The following is a 25,599-nucleotide window of genomic DNA, read 5'->3' as shown; positions in this document are numbered from 1 at the left end:
CCAGGCACCTGCAGCAACTAGAGACCTCAAAGGTTTCTCAAGAAGAAAATTCAGGGTCTTCAGCACAATATATACACGAACAGACTGAAATCACTGCCATTATAGTCTGTATCATATAGACTACTGAGAGGCGATCTGTGCCTTGCATACAGAGCAACCGCTGGTCTTGCCTTAGTGACTATGCTGCACATTCTTAAGTCAAATGGTACATGATTCACTCACTCTAAGGACTTTAACCTAGCCTGTGACATCAACAGGATGTGCTGGAGAGACACTCCTCTGGACCAAACTTCCACATCAAGTTAAACAGAGCCCCTCATTGACCCTATTTAAGCATAACTTGGACAATTGGATAGGAAGCCATAAATTCACCCCAGGGGTTTCACTCATGTCCCTCTTGGATAGGGGCAGTCAGTGCTGATTTAGATCAGCTTGTAGTCATTGACCATATCTCTAAGCCCTATAGGGAACAAGGGTTGAACTTGGCTGGGCTAGTAAGGGCCCTAGGGCCATTGGCATAGTAACATCCTATGATCCTATGAAAATGAGCTTCTACCCAGTCGGACTTTCCCGGTAATCAAATGTCAGTACATAAATAAAGAAATAGATAGTTAGGTATATATAAAGAGAGAGAGAGAGTGAAGGAAATGTATATATATATATATATATATATATATATATATATATATATATATATACATATATATATATATATATACAGAAAGAGAGAGAGAGCATTGTATGTGCATTTGTTGAGAAACTGCTACTTTTTTGCAAACTGTGGTTTATGCTGTATGTATACAAAATGAAACGGTATGAGAACGTTTCTGAGTTATCGTGAGTCTATTCAAATGGTATGGGGGAGCAATCCTCCTAAAGAAATGTTGTTGAAATAATTCTTAACTGAATGTTAAAAAGTCATTTTCTCTGTCACACAAAAAGGCAAGGCAGTGGAATCAAAAAACTGACACAAAATAAAATAAGTTAAATGGTTCATGAACCTAGTTTAATAGAATGACATGTAAAATAGTGGTAGAATGATAAGTATTGTTGAATGATTTAATAAAGTGATATGAAAGTGCTGAAAAGTTGGTTATTAAAGAAGTACATAACAAATGGCTGTAAGTTTGCTTACCAAAACCAGTGCATAGTCAATTATTGGAAAGCTATTTGCTATAGCTATGCATAATAAATATACTGAAATGGTGAAAGACATGTTGGGGGAAAAATGTTTTGATTGTATAAATCATGTGCTTCAGAATAGAATAAAATCACTGATGTATATAGTGACCACTGTAAAATCATACTTTATTGCATTTTAAAAGTTGAACTGAAACTGAAAGAAATGAATTATAAAACATTGTGGTGTCTAATTGCATATGGCTTAGAAAAAAATTGCTAGGGAGTCCTGAAATGAAAGAAAGTTTTACCAATAAATGGAAGGTGTGGAAACATGGTGGTAATGATTTAAAAGTGCTGGAAACACTGTGGCAGTGCAAGGTCTGTGTTCACAAAACAGCTGTTTACTGGGGGCACCTGTTATTCTGGATCTGTGAGGAAGTTAGTCTCTGCCCATACTAGCTGATGATCATCAATCCCTCCTCTCCAATTAGTACATTCATTCCCCCATCAACAGAGTGGCGTCAAACAGGATGACCTATCATGTAGGCAGCCATCACATGTGGGTTGAGATGTTACACTCTTGAGTATCCCCTGTGACAGAATATGGGTGGGATGTGCAATGGACATCAATACAGAAGCACCCCTTCCTTCCACAAGTGGCTGACATCAGCAGGGCTAACTTACCCACTCAAGGAGGCAACATGTAGTTGATTACCCTGTTTCCACTAGGGAAATCAACTGGTGCACATGTACTCTTGGGTATATTCCCCATTCCATTCAGGATGTGTTTACCCATCCTTCTTCCCTGCTCTATCAAGTATATGTGCTGCTATTGAAACTTTGGTTGCCTGGGTTATAGTCTGGACTTTATTCCTCAATGCCATTAGTGCAGATTAGATGTCTTTTTGAGAAAATAAATCAAACATTTCTGGTGTGTACAATGGGAAATAGTGACTACACTGTATGTTTATAGCTACAGTAATGTGTGAAGAGGTAATGGAGCTAAACATTCACTAGTGTGGTCTTTCTGAAACAGGTTGAAAGTACTTATCTACAGAAGTAAACCTAGTAACATGTATATATTGAGTTTATTGTCCTGTAATCAAGAATGACATGCTTATGGGGTAATTGTGTGGCATTTAATTTAACTATGTGTTGAAAACAACTAAAGAAAGTGGGAGCATTCTGTAATGAAAGAAAAGCTGGTTAATGAAAGAAGGACCCCGAGTGACTGGGAGCCTTTACAGTGAAAAAGAAAATGTAATTGCCCAATCCTTAAAGCAAGTGAAAATTACTTCCATTGCTTTTATTAAAAACTACATTACTTCTGAAATTATTGTATTTGTGAAAACTGCTAAAAACCCTTTCTAAGCCCTGCATCTTGAGAGGTAAAAAAAGTGTAAAGTGTGTGGAAAGCACTGACAAATGATGGAAGTCTGTACAGCATTTAATCTTATTAGGTGTTCTCTGTGGCAAGTGTATATAGAACTGAATTGTATTACTTGTCTAGGATCCAATGTAAAACTTTATACAGGAATAAATCTTATCAGGAGTCTTCTCCACAGTAATGAGAAACTTTTACAAAGTGTATAAAACATCTAATAAAAAAGTTTTCTCTAGTACTGAATTGTTAAGATTGAAGAAATGGTATACCTACAAGAGCATTTTCCTTGTGTCTGTGGAGAGACTTGCTCCATAAATAAGTGAGAATCTTCATTGTAGCTAGAGAGCTGTCTGGAAAAGGAAACTATTTGCTGGTATTATAAGTAAAGACTTGCAACAAAAAAAGAGGTGTGTGTGTGGCAAAGTGGCTTCTCTAGAACACTGGCAGTATTTTGTTGTGCTAAACTTGGTGTGAGGTGTTGATTCTAAAGAGTTAAACCAACTGTCAACAAAAAGGAAAGAGGTATTAATTCTAAAAGTAAAGCATCTAAAAGTGAAAAATTCGTTCACTGTTGTGCAATGTAAGGAAGAACATTTTGTGCAAACCTGCTAAAACTGATTGTGAGTCACCTTGATTAAGAATGAGAAAGACAAAAGTAAAAAGCAAAACAAGTACTACTGTCATGAATGTTGAACAAATGATATCCTCCTCTGAGATACAACAGCAATATGGTTTCACAAAAGAAAATGGTACTGACCGATGAAGTCGCATCCAAAACAGTGCTGTGGACAGTAAAATGTGAATGGAGCAAATGAATGTTTTGCAGTCCAGTGCAGGAACTATACAAAATGAAACAGCAGAAAAAATAAGTAGGTCTAGAGATTCTAAATGGGGTGGAATGGATGATGCTGAACAGAAGATGATTTTTATCTAGAAGTTATGGAAAAGGTACTAGAATTTATTAAAGAAAATGTGCTTGCGTAAAAAGGCTAAGCAAGAACAGAAGACAAATGAGACCTTGCTTCAACATGCATAGCTCTTCAAGAAAATATCAGAATATGCAAGCTGGAAATGAGTTACTAAAGTCAGAACTCCTAGAGACTTTAAAGAAGTGCTCATAAAAGTAATAATAGTAATAATAACAATAATAATAATAATAATAATAATAATAATAATAAATTCACTCAGATAATGCATCAAAAGAAACCTGAAAGTATAAATGAAAGTAGACAGCAATCATTAAACAGTGAGAAGCTTAAAAATGCTATAAGCAAAGACCTACAGAGATGCAATAATAGAGTCTTAATTGCACTTATATCCAAATGCTAGAACAGAAATGCCAGAAGAATGAAAGCCCTAATAATATACTGCAGGAAGAGAAGAGGAAGTTGCATCATGAGCTGAATAAAGGTACAATACATTTATTGAGCTTACCACTAAGTATTAAAGGCTGGATGCTGAAAATAAAATAAAAATTAAATCTGGAAAGAGCAACCAGTAAACTAAAGCAGCGCCTGACAACCCTTTTATCCATGCTAAGTTAACACGATGCAGTACAGTACAGTACAAAAAAGATATACTGCCATAACAAGCAAAAGTGATGCAGTGCCATAACATCCAAAAGTAAATGGTTTCCACAAACAGCAGTATAGTCATGCCCACTTTCTGAAGCTGTGGGAGGTGACCAATACAGAGAACATCAGAAATACTTAAGAGTCTGAAATCCATGGAAATAGCTAAATAAAATTTTACAGAGGTAATCATAGAACAATCAGTTATAGAAGCCAAAGCTGCAGAGATACACATAAGTCACATTGTGAGTGTAGGGAACGCCTCAGAAATACTTCAAGTCAAATATCACACAGCTATAAACTCTCGATCAAGAGACTCAAAGCTTGTGATGGAAATAAAAGAAATTTGAGCCTGAGAGGCATAACTAATACCAGAACAACACTCATGGAAAGGCCAAGCAGTAAAAACTGCAATAAAACAGTAAATCCATTGAAGAATATTTTAGTGCTACAGATCACTATGGCTGACATTATATTCATTTTTTAAGCTAAAAGAGGGACACAGTGACAAGAATGAATCAAAATCCAGTGTTCTACATTTGCTTACCACACATTTAACCATAATTTAGAATGTAAAACCACAGTTCATTATACCCAGGAATACATATAGCATATGACAGTTAAGATGGTATACCTGGCTTTAACTCTGGCAGGGTTCCTATTACAAAAACGAAGATGCATTCTTTCGAATGCATCTTGGTCGAACTTAAAAGACTGAAAAGGCAAAATATCGAAGCGGCTTTTAAGCAAATTCTTTCCCTGGGAAAGAATTTGCTTGGCTGCTTCGTTACTTTGCTATTTTCATCACTGTAGTGCGATCTCGGAGTTGGTATATTTAAGTAGGGGGTGTGAAGGGCACATCCCCCCCACATTGAGGGGTGTGGGGGCGAAGCCTCCCCCACACTTAATGTAATGTTTTTTTGTAATTTTTTTTTTTTGGAACAGCGATTTTTTTCCCTTGGAAAAAAAGTTGCTGTTCTGACAGTTCGACATTGTAAGCTTTCGCTTACATAGGGTCGATTAATCACTATTGACTTTTTTAAGCATTCGGTGATGTACTATAGACCTCTCTGGCACATTGCCAGGCAGTGTGTGGACCAACATATTGTTTAGAGAATGACACAATCCATCCCAGTGAGTTTTTGGGCCAGCTGAGGTGGGATCTGGCTGGCCAGTGATTTTTATTCCCTCATGAATGGTATGAGTTGAAGGAGGGTCATGTAGCATTATTTCCCCCTAGCAATTGTTATGGGATATGCTGAGCTGTTTTTCTGAGGCAGGCTTGGAGAAGGAGCTGCACCTCCCCTGACTGGGTGAGGTCACATTCCCTTCTTATAAATGAGTGAGCCAAAGCAGAGGTGTTTAACTCTCAAGCTGAAGAGAGACCTGGGCATAGAGCACAGACCCTGCTGAGTTCAGGCTTAGGATTACCTGAAGGAAACCTGAAGATTTGCATGAGGAAGGGAGATGGCTACTGGTGTGTGTGTGTGTGTGTGTGTGTGTGTGTGTGTGTGTGTGTGTGTGTGTGTGTGTGTGTGTGTGTGTGTGTGTGTGTCTGTATGTATATATATATATATATATATATATATATATATATATATAATATATAGGTTTACTATCAAAAGATTGAAAGTCATATGGTCGACGTTCATTTGGTCAATATCATTACATCTAAAGTTCATAATATCGAATTCAAAATGTCAACGTTCAAATGGTCGACAGACACATGCAAATAACACTACTGTTTTTGCAGGGGGGTTGTGCTCCCCACACCACCTGCTAGTTATATATTACAACTCTGAGGTCACACACAGTGCTGACAAGGGAAATCCTTGCCTGTTGTCAACATAATGTTGACAGAATGTCGACCTAATGATCTGTCGACCAAATGAACTACTTAATATTCATGTGTCGACCATATCTGCCGACCATATGAGCTTTAGACGATATGACTGTCAGGCTTAAAAACCTCAGCTTTGGCCAGCTAAGAACTTGATTATATTCAACTGGACGTATAAGAGAATTTAAGTACCTTTATCTGCACTTTTTAAAAAAAAAATACAGTATTTAATTTGATTTAAACTGTGTTGAAGGAATATTTAACTCAAGTGGCAGTTATTCTGCTCTTTAGTAACTTGAACTGAAGCTAGTGTGTTATTTGTTAGTAATTACAGGTGTGGGGGTAGCCACATTCTTTGATTTCCTGTCCTTGCCTTTTTAAGTGGTGCATTGTGAATTTTTTTTTTGCTTATAAAACCTCAGCTTTGGCCAGCAAAGAACTTGGTTATATTCAACTGGACATATAAGAGAATTTAAGTACCTTTATCTGCACTTTTTAAAAAAAATACAGTAATTAATTTGATTTAAACTGTGTTGAAGGAATATTTAACTCAAGTGGCAGTTATTCTGCTCTTTAGTAACTTGAACTGAAGCTAGTGTGTTATTTGCTAGTAATTACAGGTGTGGGGGTAGCCACATTCTTTGATTTCCTGTCCTTGCCTTTTTAAGTGGTGCATTGTGAAATTTTTATTGCTTAAAAACCTCAGCTTTGGCCAGCTAAGAACTTGGTTATATTCAAATGGACGTATAAGAGAATTTAAGTACCTTTATCTGCACTTTTTTAAAAAAAATACAGTATTTAATTTGATTTAAACTGTGTTGAAGGAATATTTAACTCAAGTGTCAGTTATTCTGCTCTTTAGTAACTTGAACTGAAGCTAGTGTGTTATTTGCTAGTAATTACAGGTGTGGGGGGTAGCCACATTCTTTGATTTCCTGTCCTTGCCTTTTTAAGTGGTGCATTGTGAAATTTTTATTGCTTAAAAACCTCAGCTTTGGCCAGCTAAGAACTTGGTTATATTCAACTGGACGTATAAGAGAATTTAAGTACCTTTATCTGCACTTTTTAAAAAAAATACAGTATTTAATTTGATTTAAACTGTGTTGAAGGAATATTTAACTCAAGTGGCAGCTATTCTGCTCTTTAGTAATTTGAACTGAAGCTAGTGTGTTATTTGCTAGTAATTACAGGTGTGGGGGTAGCCACATTCTTTGATTTCCTTTCCTTGCCTTTTTAAGTGGTGCATTGTGAAATTTTTATTGCTTAAAAACCTCAGCTTTGGCCAGCTAAGAACTTGGTTATATTCAACTGGACGTATAAGAGAATTTAAGTACCTTTATCTGCACTTTTTTTTTAAAAAATACAGCATTTAATTTGATTTAAACTGTGTTGAAGGAATATTTAACTCAAGTGGCAGTTATTCTGCTCTTCAGTTATTCCCACCCACCCTCCCTGTTTTTGTTTTGGTGTTAATCTTGGTGGCCTTGAAACTGCCCGCCCCTCAGCCTGCCTCTGGGCCCATCTCATTTGCTCACTCAACTGAGTGCAGTGAGATCATATTCTGATTTCAGGCACTCCTACTGTATACAAAGAGAGCATCTGGGAAACAGACAAAAAAAAATTAAGCTTATTTCCTGCCTTTCCTGTTAAGTGGTATAGACTATTTGTAGGCTTCTGTGCCCCCAGGCCCTTCTGTGTTTGAGGGAAGCCTTCTGGCTTGTTTTTTTTCTTATAACTAGCCAGTTTTCTAGTTTCAGCACTCAGATCTGTTTCTTTGATCTCAGCACTTGTTCAGAAAAAAAAAAAAAAAAAAAATTATCTGCTTTTACTGTACTTGTGTTTCTACCTACTTCATTTTACTTTTGCATCAACTTAAAAATACTCAGTTGTATTTATTACTGCTTGGTGTAACTCATTCTAAGCCTTTTGGTTTAAACACTTGGGCTTCGGACCAGTTGTTTTGCACTGAGAGGGTTTGTGGTCTGCACTGTTGTGGCAGAACAGGTAGCTTACATCCTTCTAGGTTGGGAACTGCTGATTGAGGGCTCAGTGTCTGTTATTCTAAAAGTGTATTACTTCTGGTTTAAGCACTTGGGCTTTCAGGCCAGTTATTTTACATTAAGAGGGTTCGTGGTCTGCACTCTTGTGGGAGGAGAGGCTGGACTCTGCCCTTCTGAGCTGGGAATTTCTGGTTAAAGGCTTATAGTGCATGCATATCTGAACTGCTTCTTACCGAAGTTGGTGCGCCTTGTTTGCTGTGGCATAGACTGGATTCGGGCCTGCTGGATCTAGCTTTGTTTGTGTAACTTGAGCACTAATCCAGACATTCTCTAAAGTATTCAATTGTATTTATTACTGCTTGGTTGTAACTTGATTAAAGTGTAGCAATCATTCTAAGTCTTTTGGATTAAGCACTTTGGCTTCAGACCAGTTGTTTTACATTAGGAAGGTTTGTGGCAAGCACTGTGGTGGCAGGACAGGTAGCTTTCATCCTTCTAAGTTGGGAACTGCTGATTGAGAGCCCAGTGTCCAAGGGTATTAGTTCTGGTTTAGGCACTTGGGCTTCAGGCCAGTTATTTTACATTAAGAAGGCTCGTGGTCTGCACTCTTGTGGGAGAAGAGGCTGGGCTCTGCCCTTCTGAGCTGGGAATTTCTGGTTAAAGGTTTATAGTGCCTGAATATTTGAACTGTATCTTACTGAAATTGATACACCTTGTTTGCTCTAGCATAGATTAGATGCAGGCCTGCTGAATCTAGCTTTGTGTATATGCTTGTTGCTTGTTTGCTTGTTATTTCCCTGGAAGCTAATTCCACCTAATATGCGGCTTCTCAGCACTTCTGTGGGTCACTAGTGATATCTGCATTGCTTACTGTACTTGTTCCTTGTTTCACTTGAAAGAAAGTTACTGTTTATCGGTTTTGCATTTAGTTACTTGTAACACATTGCACTCAAGTTACCTGGCACTTGCTCACTAAAGCAATTATATAAGTCAGCACTAAAAATTAAAAGCACTACACCCTCACTCCCCACTGGCCCTTGTTTTCAATTATTAAGGAATTCCCAATATTATTCTAGCATGTCCAAAGGTCAGTTGTCAGTCTCCTCTCCGGTCCAGCTGGTGAATCTGGGAATCTTGAGGCAATGTTATAACTGCCTCATGTACACAGACAACCCTCTCCTCCTCCCACATAACACAAATACTTGCGAGAGATGCAGCTATTTAGCCAAACTGGAGGCTGAGCTCTCTCAACTCAGGACTGGCAAGACCAGACAGGAGGAGAAGGCAACTACCCACACCACCAAACCAGCCTCACATAATGCTACCACACCACTGAATCAAACACATAAACACACAAAGACATACTCGGAGGCTCTCAGTAAAAATTTACCTAAACAGCAGAGGCCTCCAAAGCAGACACCCAAACAACTGCTACCTCAAGACACCCCACAAGCAACACATAAACCACAAAAGCAGTGTGCAAAGCAGTCACAGCCCTTAAGGCCAAATACAACACCAAACATACTTGTCATAGGTGACTCCATAGTCAGACACACTGACGTCCCACTCACCAGGCTGAACAAGGAGAGAGTCACAGTAAACTGCCTATCGGGTGCTAGAATCCGCCACATAACACAAGCACTCTGGTCACTCCACGGCAAGTACAAATATGACACAGTCATTGTCCATACTGGTGTGAACGACCTGAGACGTACCTCCCTGGACTACATGAAAAGAGACATAGAGGAGCTCTCTGATTATGTAGCCCAGGCAGGTATGATCCTGACCCTGAGCAGTATCCTTCCTTCACCAAGAATGATGCCACAATATAGAGACAAGATGATCAGCTTTAACAATTGGCTTAATGTCTGGTGTCATTCAAAGGGGATCCAGTGTCTGTCTGCCTGGGATGACATGCTTGACAAGCCACGCTGCTTCACAAGGGACGGCTTGTACCTGTCACCTCTGGGATTCCGGATATTGGCTAAGGCTCTTGCCACCCCCATAGTGCCTTTTTAGGCAAGGCTCAAATTCTAAACCTACCACCCTAGAAAACAAAAATGGGAAGAAACTGAGGGTAATGCTGCTCAATGCCAGAAGTCTAAATCTCAAAATGCACGCACTCGAGGCCCTTCTCAGTATGGAGAACATCGATGTCTGTGCTGTAACTGAAACCTGGTTCAAGGCTCCTGAGAGCACCCCGGCACTATTAGGTTTTACCTCATATCATGCCCGCCCCAAAACCCGGACCACACCACAAAAGGAGGGGGTGTATCCATATTCATAAAGGATACCCACACCTCCAGGTTGGTGACAACGCACAAAGCTTCGGAAACCATCCAGGTGCAACTAACCATAGGCAAAACTGCTCTACAAATTGTAGCATGCTACAGGCCACCCTCTCAAACTCAGGAACCCCACACAGCCTTCCTGAAGACACTGGAGGGTATAAATGTATCTCCAAACACCATCATATTGGGTGACTTCAACTACCCGAATATAGACTGGGAACATTACTCAAGCCCTAACTTTCTAGCCCAACGGTTCCTGGAGTTCATAAATTCAAATGCCATGGAACAGCTAGTCACTGTTCCCATGAGAGGAGAAAATATACTAGATCTCATTATCACAAACATGGGGACAAAATGCTCAACACCGGAAGTATATCCCTCATTGGTGAGATCTGATCATAAACTAATCTCACTGGAAATCCACATCCCGCCCCACCCCAAACAAAAAGACCACAGTGAAGAACTTCTCTAAAGCAAACTTCACACTACTCAAGACTGGTGTGGTATCCTTCAAGGCCCCTGAGCCAGTGGAAACCACAACCCAAGCTGTGGAAGCCCTTACAAATGCCTTCTATGAACACCTCCAGGACTGCATGAATCAGGCAATCCCAAATAAAACCAAGACTCTTTCCACAAAGAGCAAACGTCCAGTCTGGTGGACCCCAGCCATTAACAAACTTTACAATAAGAGGAGAAAGCTATTACATGATAGAACAAAATCCATAAAAGGGAAGTCACCCCTGATCATTATTAGTAAAAAATACGAGCACTCATAAAATCAACTAAGGCCAATTTTGAGAGAAAAATTGCCATGGATTCAAAGGACAATCATAAGGCCTTTTTCAGCTATGTTAGGAACCTGGGTGGAAACTCCCAGATATGCTCAGAATTAGTCCAAAATGATACAAATATCACTGAACCCACAGACATTGCCAACATACTGGCAGACAGGTTCAGTGCAAACTTCACCCTCCCTCCCCTAAAGGAGAGATAACTATCCCAGCAGAGTGTAGCCTCCCAGACATCTCAAATGTGCAGGTGAAAGCTGCTCTCTCTAAAGCTAAAAACACAGCATCAATGGGACCGGATGGTGTCCCCGGCTGTGTGCTACACGAGCTAAATGAGGAATTAAACCCGCATAAGGCAGCTGTTTAATCTCAGCCTTACCAAAGGATACGTGCCCAAGGAGTGGCGTGACGGCAACTGTGGTCCCACTCCACAAAGGCGGTGCCTCTACGGACCCTGGTAATTACCGCCCCATAAGCTTAACAAGTCTAGTCTGCAAAGCTATGGAGAGGATCATAATGGAGCTCATAAACAAAGATATAGGGGACTTGCAGACATTGGACCCGACCCAGTTTGGCTTCAGCAAGGGCAGATCATGCCTTTTGAACTTGGTCGACTTCTTCGAAACAGTGACCAAGGCCATTGATGAGGGAAAGGCAGTCCATACAGCCTACCTTGACCTTGCAAAGGCTTTCGACACAATACCCCACTCGGGTATTGTAGAAAAACTTACCAGCTTAAATGTAAACCCATATGTCACAAGATGGGTTGCAAACTGGCTTAAGGACAGAACCCACAGGGTTAGAGTTGCTGGCGCTATGTCAGACTCCAAGCCGGTCACAAGCGGTGTCCCACAGGGCTCGGTCCTTGGCCCCTATTGTTCGGCATCTACTTCTCAGAAGTACAGGCCAACATGGGAGGACTTAGGCTGACAAAGTTTGCAGACGACTGCAAACTGGGTGCCATAGTGGAAAGTGCATCGGACATGGATATCCTTCAGAAGGGACTCACGGAAACAGATAGCTGGTGCCAGAGCCATGGCCTGAAGTTAAACACCAAAAATGTATAGTCATACCCTTCGGGAAAAACAAGGTAACCCCAAGCTACCATATAGGTGGCAATCCACTAAGCACAGAAGAGGTTATCAGGGACCTGGGGACCCAGGTTGACAGTGGCCTTTCTTTTGACACTCACATTGCTAAAGTGGTTAGAAAGACCTTCTACATTGCCCACCTGATCATGAAGGGATTCACATCCAGATCTAGTGAGGTCATTGTTCCCCTGTACTCTTCACTTATCAGACCAATGATCGAGTACAATGCCCCATTCGGGATGTATCGCACCCGACATCTGCAGCAATCGGAGAGACCCCAAAAGTTCCTCACCAAAAGGATAAAGGTACTCCAAAATCTGTCATATGCTGCCAGATTGAAGAAACTCCAGCTCTGTTCAGTTGCATACCGTCTGCTCAGAGATGACATGTGCCTGACATACAAGGCCATGTCCAACCCGGAATTAATGGACATGCTCCACCTCAAAAAATCCAAATCCACCAAAACCACTAGAGCAAGCGACTTAATCCTTAGCACAGATATGAATAGGATGTGCTGGAGGGATAGATTTATCACTCAGAGACTCCCTATGCTGTGGAATAAAATCCCGGTCCATGTGAGGCAGAGCACCTCGCTGGCTCTGTTCAAGAGAAATCTTGACCTGTGGATGGGAGATCATAGGTTTATCCTGGGAATCATCTCTGTGTCACTGCTGGACAGAGGCACAACAAACTAATGGGCACAGTATTTTTTCATATAAGGGGTGGTGTAAGCCACAAAAATTTGGGCTAGGCTTATAAATGCCTTAGGGCAGATAGCCTAGTATAAACCTATGAACCTATGAACAAGTCTGTTGATGATTTTGCTGTTTAAGCTTGTTTATTGGAGAAACCTTGACTTGAACATTAAGTTCCTCTGAGAAATGTAAAAGCTAATCTGTGTTAAGATGCGTTTATGTGTGTCCTGGCAAGAGAATTTTTCATAACTATGACTAATGCAGGGAGAAGGAGGTGGCTGCCCTGGGTACAGTCTGCTAGGATGTGCAATCAGCAGGGACTGATGGGGCTTGAATGCACTACTAGACTGTATTTATGAAGCTGCAAGGATATCTTGGCTTCATAAATGAATGGTGATACTGAATTTCTGGTTGAAGATAATGCTGGTAACTGTAGCAAGGTGTTTGCTACAGTTACATGGTTGAACAATGAAAGCATCCACAGATAGGCACCACAGGAAAATGGAATCTTTTTAAAGATATTTTATTTTTGAGTGCTTTCATCCACAAGGGACTTCATCAGAAAACTGAACAAATGACAACTGGTACCTATCTGCAGATGTTTGCATTAACTTGTGCTATTCATCATCTGAGTGTTTTGTTTGTGTTGGCTTTTGATTTATAGCCTGTTGATATGGCCTACATGGAAGACGGTGATTTGGACACTACTCTCACGCTGCATACAGTGCCTGAGGATATGCGACTGACTACAGAACATTTAAAAAGTAGTCTGGACAATCTACAGTCTTATGTTTCTATGTTTCCTAGACATTGCAGTCAGTGGTGTACTTTTGGTGCACCTCAGGCTTTTTCTGATGCTCTGTCAAATGGTGGTGAATATTCCACTCGAGGTGGTTCAGGCTCCAGAACCAGGGAATGTGTAACAACGGTACTGGTTCTGAAAATCATTTCCATAATTTGTCTAACCCTTTGGGGCAACTTAATGTTAACAAAACTTGCTCCAGTAACAAAAATGAAAGTACGAATGTGCATGATTTGTTAAAAAGTTTTAACAAGAAGCTTAACAAATATCAAAGCCTCTAGGAAAACTTTTATTTTTTGGAGTGTATTAACTTGAAGATCGTCCCAAAATGTCTTAGAGTTTATAAGTTCCCTAATGGCTTGTCTCTGGATGATATTTTTTATAAACAACTAACTGAGGTTTTTAATAATACAGGGCTGAAACTGTTAAAACCGTTAATAGAACACAATGAACGTTTGGTGCAGTCTCTTAACAAAAAAATCCAGGCCATGGATGTAAGTGTTTTGAGATTTTCGACTCAACAGCACATTAAGGCTGAGGTTGACAACATCTTTACTAACCTAAATAGAGGGACTCTCACTATAGTTGAAAGAAAAAAGAAGAACATGATTACAGACATCACAGCCTGTGATGCAGGTAATGCCTTTCCACTTCCTGGCGTTTGTGGAGATAACATTTTCAGCAGTGAGGGCACTGAATTTCCTTTGGAAGGTGTAGGAGATGCTGGAAAACATGGACGTGTAGATTTTTTATCAATCAAGCCCCCACGGAGATCCAAGGGGATAGCCAACAAATGGACTGCTCCTATTCAGAATGGCATGATGCTTCTGCCCAATCAACATACCTCCTCAACCAGAGGTGACCGGTCCAACTAGGGTAGAGGCAGACATTGGAAGTGGAGATACCAAATGTTGGTTCAAAGAATGAGTTTTTTGAACTTTGCAGTGCATTATCAGACAACATTTACAATTTCTCCAAAGAGAATTTAATGGTATACAAATTAGTCTTCTTCAGAAAGGTTTGTCTTTTATACCTAGCAAAAGAGCAAGTGCTGAAAACACTTTGTTCAATTTGAAACTGTTTTATAGAAAGCTTAATTTAGCTTATGTTTTTCAAGATAATGACTACAGTGATGATGGTGTTTTTAAGAAATCTAGCTGCTTCAACCCTCCCTTACAGGCTACTATCTCTGCCTTTCACAATTTATGTGAGCAGGACATTTTTGAGAATGACTGAAGGTGATGTTGACAATAAGTTTTTTATCTTAGCCAACAAAGAAAGGAAAGCATTGGTTAAACTTAGTAATAAACCTGATTTACAGTTTATGAAAACTGAAAAAGGCAGTGGTTTAATTATTATGTATCAATCTGACTATATTAATGAAATTGAAAAGATGTTAACCAATCCTTTGGAAAATAGAGCTGTGACTTTGGCTGACATTCATTTGCAGTGTCAGTATGTTCACAATGTCTTGCTTGAATTGCTAGTCAGTGGCTTGATTTCTTTTGACTGTTACAAGTTTCTTCATGTGGAACATCCTAAAACAGCAGTCCTTTTTGGAATTTCTAACCTGCATAGTCAGGTTTTTCCACTGCCCTTTAGACCGATAGTTTCTGCTTCTGGGAGTGATCTTTTTTAGATCACTTTTTAAATCCCCTGGTGCAGAAACTAGACAGCTTTATTAAGGATTCATGGCATTTTTTGGATTTGGATTTTTTGGCTATTTGAGCATACATCTCAATCACATATTGATAAATAAGTACTACAGGTATTCTTTAAAATCTGCTGTTTTTCCTTCCCATGTCTGCCAAACCTCTAGAATCTAATCAGATGGAGAGGATTGATGTGTCTCCAGAAGTAGAAGGTATCTGCATTTTTTCTTTACATATGTTCAAGTCTTATTACTCTTTACTGAACTTTAAACCCGTTAATATTAGCTGCTCATGCACTCATCTAGCCTATTAAAGCAATGACCAATGCTTGGAAAGGTGATGACCACTTTAAGGCATTTCATTTACAGTCAGCCTCTATTTCCAGTCAAGAATTAACCCTAGGTAGGAGGGTTCCAGTTAACGACCCTCTTTCTCTTTTTTAAAATGAGAATATTATCTGGAAAATATGAAGACTGACAAGCCCCTAAAAGTACTGCATAATAGGTTACAAGCAACGGCAATCAGATAAGCAAATAGTAATTACAGCTAATTTACTAGCATAATAAATATCCTATTTACAAAATCCTATTTACAAAAGTATGCACAATAGCATAACAGTCCCAAGGTAGGGGGCATGGCTGCAGTGATGACATTATAGAGATGTACAAAAGCACAACAGTCCCAAGGTACGGGGCATGGCTGCAGTGATGACATTGTAAAGATGTACAAAAGCATAACAGTCCCAAGGTAGGGGGCATGGCTGCAGTGATGACATTATAGAGATGTACAAAAGCACAACAGTCCCAAGGTAGGGGGCATGGCTGCAGTGATGACATTATAGAGATGTACAAAAGCATAACAGTCCCAAGGTAGGGGGCATGGCTGCAGTGATGACATTATAGAGATGTACAAAAGCACAACAGTCCCAAGGTACGCGGCATGGCTGCAGTGATGACATTATAGCCCAGAACTGTCTTAGCTTGAACTTCATTTATATTTTAAGCACCTCTCCTGGGAAAAGGAAAGAAATAAGCCATCCTAAGTCACTCTTAGTCATCAAACTATTAGCTAATGAAGAAGCCACTTCTATCGTGAAACTATCTGTGAAGAAAACAGCACAGTGTGAACTATTAATGCGGTACTGCAGTATGCCCCTTTCCTTCAGTGCTGCTGACGCCTAACTGTTAATCATCCTTCCTATATGGTATTTTATCTTCCCTTTGCTCTCTGCCGTTTGGTGCTGAGAACCTACCAGGCATGCACAGTCGGCAACCCTACCAATGACATAGCAGCAAAGTATAGACAGCAGCCTAGATGGCAAATTACATGGCAGCATACAAATCGTACTGCAGCTCATATGCCAGTTATTATTACTCCAGGTGACTGGGATGCACTCACTTACTAGTTTAACCCACTGGTCTGAACACAGTGTGTTATGCTTAGTTCTAGGTTCATTACTAGAAAACACACTCACATATTGACCTTTTTTCAGTAAAGACATTAATGTTTAGAGGAAACCATGCTTTGTTAGTCCTGATAACAGCCTGGGATTAAACACTAAAGACAAGGAAGGAAAAAAGATCTTGGGAAAGCAAATGGTTCTTTGTAAATTAATCTCACTCTGTTGTAGCCAGTAATAAGGAAAACGATAACTTCAGTCACTTTGGACTTAGAAAGCAATGGGCTGTTATCTGCCCGATTATAATAATGCAATGTAATCATTTTTGTAACAATGTCCAGCCCTACAGCTGACAAATACAGAAGCCAAATGTGAAATGTAGTGCAGACGAAAGAGGTGCAAACATATTGCTCTACTTACTGAGCCAACTTCATTCTCCGAATTAAACATAAGTCCCCCTAGAAACTAGCTTTCAAGCACAAGAATTATAAAAAAAACCAGAATGCAAACAATTTGAGATTTGCTAGTGCTATACTTCTTCAAGCTTCATAGAAGCAGTTATGACTCTCCCCGAACCACAAAAGCAGCACAGAGGAGAAAATAAGCCTTCCTTGCACTATCTTTTCGATTTACATAACTAACAAAAATATGAACATCAGAAGGCCAGGTGATAATGGTTCCTTAATTTTAGACACTATCAATGCTATTGTCAGACCATGCTCTCTTCAAGACTACTACAACCAGCCTCATGTTTCCAGTCAAATCAATATGTCCTGACTTGTTAAACAAAAGTCCCTCATTCCTGCCAAAAACACAACAAACAGTAAAACTGTGGTTGGAAACATTTCCAGGGGTAAACACCTCCACCATACCAAATGAACTTTAACATAATGTCCTGCTCCCCATAGAAAAACTCTTTCATTGTGTCAGCAATACAAATCAAAGTACTGTTTTAAATGGCAACAACAAAAACTATTGCATATTTTTTGTGAATTAGTTTCAACAAGAAGAAATTGCCTAACTATGTTTTTAGTGAACTATGATACTATCTTCACACAACGGAGACCTAACAGCCTAACACCTGCTCAATGTTTTCTAATCCCCTCTTCTGATAGTTGAGAGAGAATCATGAAGTTGCACATACTCCAGTCAGCTCTTTGAAGGTGAAAGGTTCTTTAAATTTAGATGCTTTACTGGAGAAGGAAGGGTATGTCTTCTTTATCAGATACTGTGGTGAGTCAGAATATATGTGAATCTGGAGCTAAGTACTCACATGCATGGATTCCTTCCCAAGTACTATTCAAGTCTGGAAAGAATTATTTGAAATCAGTCCAGATTTGACTCTTCTTAGTGAGAAAGAATAAAGAGCACTATTCTTAATTCCCTGTTTCTTGAATAAAGAACATTATTCTTAATTCCCTGTTTCTGGGCTGCCACGGTGGTGCAATGGTTAGCATTGTCACCTCATAGTATGAGGTTCTCTGGTTCGATACTCAGCTGGGGTGACTTCTGTGCGGAGTCTGCATGTCCTCCCTGTGGTCTTGTGGGTTTCCTCTGGGTGCTCCGGTTTCCTCTCACATCCCAAAGACATGCTGCAGGTGGATTGGGCACTCTAAATTGGCCTTAGGTGTGAGTGCGTGTGTGTGCCTTCTGTGGAAGGTTGGGTTCCGGGCTGGCAACTCGACACTGTAAAACTCCACTGCCAATCATGAGTGGACTGGTGATCCGATGTGGCGACCCCTAACCGGGAAAAAGCCGAAAGAAGAAGAAGATTCTTAATTCCCTGTTTCTTGAGTGCTGGCACCAAATACTGTACCTTCTTTTGTTCAGCAACTAATTTATAGTAATCCTTGTTACAGATTATTTTTGTCAAAAACTGAGAGTTTAGTCCATGCTGCTTTAAACTTGTGTGTGTGTGTGTGTGTGTGTGTGTGTGTGTGTGTGTGTGTGTGTGTGTGTGTGTGTGTGTGTGTGTGTGTGTGTGTATATGTATGTGTATATATATATATATATATATATATATATATATATATATATATATATATATGTAAAATATGATTAATACTGGCCAAGACTTTGTAGATTCACATACATGTTCAGGATCCAGTGATCTTGAGCCACATCCTTGCCTTCTGCTTAATTATGAAGGCCAAGCACCTTTATTTTTGCACAGCTACCTTTATTTCACCATTATTAATTATAAAAGTATACTTTTTTATGTTATAAATTCATTTTGTGTTTCACGTTCCTTTTGTTTCGGGTCATGTTCAATGACTGTCTTACCCAATTCATTTATTTGTATTTCATAATGGGAAAAAAATATCATGCCTCATGTTGCTAGTGCCATCTCTTTAAAGTTCTAAGATAGCTTGCATTAGCTTAATATTATCAGGCAGATCATCCACTTAGTGTCCTTCTGGTAAGAAGGTTAGCAAATTCTAGTCCTGTATTTCTGTAACATGGTGGTGTAAGATGCTTTGGAGATTTTTTGAGTTTTTAAATATGTCTGTATTAGTTATTTTCTTTAGCTTGACACATTGTCATCCTATTTAGCAGCTGGAAGAGCTCAGAAGTAAAACAAATTTTCTACAGATGTTTTGATTTTTACACTTTTGTACTAGGGAGGTCTTGAGCACTGCAAAAGCTAACTTAATTTGCCTGCCATAACCAGAAGTCAGTCTGATTCAGATACACTTTGATAACCTATATAATGTATAAAAAAGAAATATAAAAAAGCCTCTATGCAAAAAACACAATTGCATTGAATAGTTAGCTGTCAAGATAAATCAATTCCAAGCCTGTGTCTGTTTCACAGTAATAGATATCTTGAATTATCTCTAAATGTACTTAGAAATATAAATGTTATCTCAGACTCTGATAAATGTTAGATGATAACTGTGCACTAGCAGCATTTCTAATACACAGACCTCTCAAATGCTTGTCAGTGCTGAATATTGTCTTGTATAAGAAATAAACCACAGCAATACTCATTAAAGATAGTCCTTGAAACAACTAAGTATGATGCAGTTGACAAATGCAAATTAAGACATTAATCCTTTAGTGCATTCAAAATATTAGAGTGCTTTGTGCTGGGCATTATACAACAAAGCAAAACTGTAGAACCACAATAATAGGACAAGCCAAACACAAAGTAATCCAAACCAAGGTAGCTGTTCAGTCCAGGATAACCAAAACCACACTGGAGTGAGAGGTTAAAATTTATTAACCATGAACCAAGGATTTAGCGCTTTTGTAAAAAGACATCAGAATCATCATATACTTCTATCTTCCACATTTAAATTAAATACCCCACCCATGATCACACATCCAATAAAAATCCCTAATCAATTAACATTTAAATCAAACAAATACTTTCATCAAGAAATAAAGTAACATAAAAGTATATATCAAATATTCATATAGTAATTAATTAAATATTAAAATACAATATAAATAAAAAAAAGAGCGACAAAAATATTGTAAATTTGAACCTCACAATACAATAAACACCACTTGAAAAAAAGTCTGAAAACTTGCACTACCTTACTATTGAAATCCGGGGGCATCCTCTATACTATGTATGATTTTAATTTTAAAACACAGGTAATGGACAAACGTTCATTGAGGCCGGGGGGGTAGTGGCATTGAGTCTAAGTTGCCAGCTTAGCTCTCTTACCTCCAATATATCTTCCCATGGTCCATTCCTAAGATCCTTTTGCACTTGTTCTAGGACACAAAAGCCAAAACCATGATCTCTGTTATCCCTAACATGTTTGGCCAAAGCATTTTTCATGACCACTTTCTTTATGTCCAACCCGTGTTCATACAAACGTTCTCTAAACTACCTTTTTGTCTTTCCCACATGAAAGTGTTTACATTTGAAACACTTAGATAAGTAAATGATCCCAACAGAATTACAATTACTGTAGGCCTTGGACCGAATATTAAAATGGTTCACCTCAATCCGGTCCCCTTCCAAGACCACCTTAGACTGTGCAGAACTCCCACACTTGTAGGTTCCCCATTTTTTGTTGGTAACATTAGAACCACAATCAATGGTTGCATGTTCCAGGAAGTCTTTAAAGTTTTTCCTCTCCTGAATACTATTCAGGGTCTGTCCCCTGCTATGCTGACCATGTCCTTCAAAAGGGAAAAAATGTTCCAATACTTAAGTAAAATATCCTTAATTTGAAATGCCTCATTACAGAACTGAGTTATGAAAGCCCCCTGCAAATCCAAACTATTATACTTTTTCCTTCTAAATACATCCCCACCAGGAGCCAAAGTTTGTCCATTGCCTGTGTTTTAAAATTAAAATCATACATAGTGTAGAGGGTGCCCCCGAATTTCAATAGCAAAGTAATGCAAGTTTTCAAACTTTTTTCAAGTGGTGCTTATTGTATTGTGAGGTTCAAATGTACAATAATTTTGTCACTCTGTTTTTTTATTTATATTGTATTTTAATATTTAATTAATTACTATATGAATATTTGATATATATTTTTGTGATACTTTATTTCTTGATGTATTTATTTGTTTGATTTAAATGTTAATTGATTGGGGATTTTTATTGGAGGTGTGATCCTGGGTGGAGTATTTAAATGTGGAAGATGGAAGTGTATGATGATTCTGATGAAGTTTTTTTATGAAAGCACTAAATCCTTGGTTCATAGTTAATAAATTTACCCTCTCACTCCAGTGTGGTTTTGGTTGTTATTCCTGGACTGAACAGCTGCATTGGTTTGGATTACTTTGTATTTGGGTTGTCCTGTTATTGTGGTTCTACAGTTTTGTGTTGTTGGGCGGCAAGTCTTGGCCGGGATTAGAACTGAATGACACAGAGAAATTAAACCAGATTGTGGGGCTTTTAACCCAATTGTTTCAAGAGTTAACTGTGAAGGTTAACAATATTCAACAAAAGTGTGATCGCATATCCAAAAAAGTCTATGAATTTTTGCAAACTCCTTATTGTTTGCTTACTGCTGGGCAAAGAATTAATCCATCTGTGGGTCCTCTCAGTGGTGAGTTGGACAATGAAATAAATGTGTCTTCTATCAATTTCAAACAGTGGCTTAAGGGGACTGTTTTCTTTTGAGGAACTTGGCAATAACTTAGAGCCACAGACCCTTAGGAACGCTACGGTTTTCTTTGAAAAATCCATTTTCAAGTGCAAAAAGCTACAGCTTGAGAACGCCTATTTGCGTGAATGCACTAAGGTTAGAAGGATTCCTCAGGGTCTCTGGTCTTGGAATTTCTCCAATGGGGTAAGAGCAATTCCCTGTTTGACGAGGAACTAATTCAACTATTTTACTGTCACGGATGTGAACTGTTGGAGTGCCTGGTCAAAAATAATCAGAAAGAAACTGATGTTCTGATTAATGAGTCAGAAAGACTGGATAATGTTATTAATAATGATTTATTGTTCACAGATCACAAAAAAGGTTATGTGACTATTTTCAAAAGGGTGGACTATAATTTAAATAAAATTAGGAATACTAAGGAGAAAAAATTCAAAAGGGACCGTGTAGCATATGCGGAAACCACCAGCAACCAACAGGAACAAAGAAATAGATAACGTCCCTCAATGGGAGGGATCTACCAGGTTAGATAACCAGGCCCACGCTCAAATGGAAGTCCCTTTAGGTGGAAATCAGGCAAACGAGCCCCAGAAGTTCAAACAGATCCAGAACCACAAGAACAGGGCCAACAGTAATTATCACAACTCCTGGGGATACCATCAGGGGAATTATCGGCAGGAGAAGCGTACCTTCAATCGGAAATGGTAACGGACATGGGACTTGACTATATTGATGGATGTATTGTCACTGAAAAAGTTGAAAATGATGTTTTTGAAGTAATTCATAATCAAGCAGGTGACTTTGCCTTATATAATTACAGTGATTTTAATTGCAGTACTGAACATGCAAATTTATTAAGTAGGGGTGACCTTTTTGTTCCCCTCAGTGAGTTATAGAATTCATAAACTGTTAATTGATCTAAAACTGTTCCTTATTAAGATTTATTTCAAGATCTTGTTTAGAGGGGAGTCAGATGGATTAGGGGAGGTTTTAAAAAGAAGTAGTTTATTTAACCCTCCTTTGCCACTACCACTAATTATTTTTGAAAAGCTGGGGAAATTTGAATTTATGAATTTGAAGGTTAAAGGTTCACATGTTTATGACAATTTAAATGCCCAGGAATCTCATTTGCTGAGAGAACTTTCAAACAACAGACATCTCAGGGTTATGAAACCCGATAAAGGGGGTGGGAGTGATCTGTATGAAGAAACCTCTTTGAGTTTGATCAAATTGGCCTATCAATGTATTAATGTTTACCTGCAGGACATGCTGGACAAGGACGACATTTCCCAGGATGTATACGGCTATTTTCATGTTAACCATCCAGTTGTACCTGGTATTTTTGGCATTCCCAAAATACATAAAAGTACTATTAATCCACATATGAGGCCAGTTGTTAGTGCCAGAAAGTCTAAGACCCACCCCCCTTGGCAAATATGTAGACATCATGTTAAAGAATTTTTTGGATTCATTCAGTCATATATGCAAAGATTCCTGGGACTTTTTATTGAAAATGAAAAATGTGGAATTTTCTGAACAGTGTGTTTTTATTACCATAGATGTGGTTGAATTGTTTAATGTCATTCCGCATGAGCTGGGACTTGAGTGGCTCCACGATTTTCTATGTGAACGTACTGCTTTTGACAAGAATACGGTCAATGTGTTGGTATTGTGTATGAAATTGGTATTGAAATACAATTTTGTGTACCTTGAAGGTCAGTATTTTAGACAAAGAAAAGGGGTAGCGATGGGGGCTGCATGTGCCCCCATCTTTGCCAATATCATCCTGTTACAGTGTGAGAGGCATGTTCTTTTCCCACAATTTGGGGTTAAACCATGGAGATTATACCTCCGTTTTTTTGGATGATATTTTTATAGTGTGGGATAGAACTGTTGGCGAAATTGGGGAGGGTTCATGGATTTTTTGAACTCATCTACTTCCTTCTTGAGGATTACCCATCAATAGAATTATTTTTCTATCAATTACTTGGACCTTACCATTTCCAAAGGTTTGGTCAATAAGAATTGGGTTAGTACTATCTCTCGGAAACCCACATATAGTAACAGTATATTACATTATTGAGAGTAATCATCCCTCCCATCAAATGTTTGGGATAGTCAAGGGTTAGTACATTTGCCTGGCCTGGATGGTATCCAGTTGAGAACAATTCTTGCAGGAGTGTGAAAAACTTGGTAACATGTTTTCTTGTAGGGGTTACCCAGCAGGATTGGTGACACAGGTGGTTGATGACATCAAATCCAGGAGGCCAGTGGGGATATTCTTCCCTTATTTGTTCCCCTATGGCTCCTGGTGGGGATGTATTTAAAAGGAAAAAGAATAATGGTAGTTTGGATTTGCAGGGGGCCATCATAACTCAGTTCTGTATTGAGGCATTTCAAATTAAGGATATTTTACTTAAGTACTGGAACATTTTTTCCCTTTTGAAGGACATGGCCAGCATAGCAGGGGACAGACTGGGGATAGTATTCAGGAGAGGTAAAACTTTAAAAACTTCCTGGAACATGCAACCATTGATTGTGGTCCTAATGTTACCAACAGAAAATGGGGAACCTACAAGTGTGGGAGTTCCGCACAGTGCAAGGTGGTCTTGGAAGGGGACCGGATTGAGGTGAACCATTGTAATATTCGGTCCAAGGCCTACAGTAATTGTAATTCTATTGGGATCATTTATTTAGCTAAGTGTTTGAAATGTGAACATTTTTATGTGGGAAAGACAAAGAGGACGTTCAGAGAATGTTTGTATGAACACGAGTTGGACATAAAGAAAGGGGACATGAAAAATGCTTTGGCCAAACATGTTAGGGATAACAGAGATCAGTATTGGCATTTTTGTACTAGAAAAGAGTGCAAAGGGGTCTTAGGGGTGGACCGTGGGAAGATACATTGGACTAAGAGAGCTAAGCTGGCATCTTAGACTCAATGCCACTACCCCCCCCCCGGCCTCAATGAAAGTTTGTCCATTACCTGTGTTTTAAAATTAAAATCATAGATAGTGTAGAAGGTACTCCTGAATTTCAATAGCAAGGTAGTGCAAGTTTTCAGACTTTTTTCAAGTGGCGTTTTTTGTATTGTGAGGTTCAAATGTACAATATTTTTGTCACTCTGTTTTTTTATTTATATTGTATTTTAATATTTAATTAATTACTATATGAATATTTGATATATATTTTTCTGTTACTTTATTTCTTGATGCATTTATTTGTTTGATTTAAATGTTAATTGACTGGGGATTTTTACTGGATGTGTGATCATGGGTGGGGTATTTAGATGTGGAAGATGGAAGTGTATGATGATTCTGATGAAGTTTTTTTATGAAAGCACTAAATCATTGGTTCATAGTTAATAAATTTTAACCTCTCACTCCAGTGTGGTTTTGGTTGTTATTCCTGGACTGAACAGCTATCTTGGTTTGGATTATACAACAAAGGGTCGTTACTATTCACAAACATTCATACTGAATGAGCAGACTAATTAGCGTGCTTGCTGCAAATTCAGTGCTCCCAACGAGAAAACGTCTGGCTAGTTGTAGTTATTGAAAAGAAATGTTATGGCTATCTGTGGAGTTCTTGCAGTCTCTACAAACCAGTATACAACAGAGACCTGTTTAGAAAAACAGTTTCTGGAGTCCAAAACCATTGTTTTGTAAATATATAAGCAGTAGGGCATTTATGGGCTCATTCATAGAGTAACGGATTGTTCCTAGGCTAATGATCCAGGGAGCCTTTCTAAGTCTATCCAAGTTTTCTGGAAAGAATAATGATGTTCTATATCCAAATGAAAAGATGGGGGCAAGACATTTATAACCCACCCCTGTCCTTAAAGGACATGGGTTGCAGGCCTGGTGTCAATTTCTTATTCCGCATC

Source organism: Protopterus annectens, chromosome 3.part0 (genome assembly GCF_019279795.1).
Source record: "Protopterus annectens isolate FY-2018-M chromosome 3.part0, PAN1.0, whole genome shotgun sequence".
NCBI classification, from domain to species: Eukaryota; Metazoa; Chordata; order Ceratodontiformes; family Protopteridae; genus Protopterus; species Protopterus annectens.
This window is presented reverse-complemented; position numbering follows the sequence as displayed.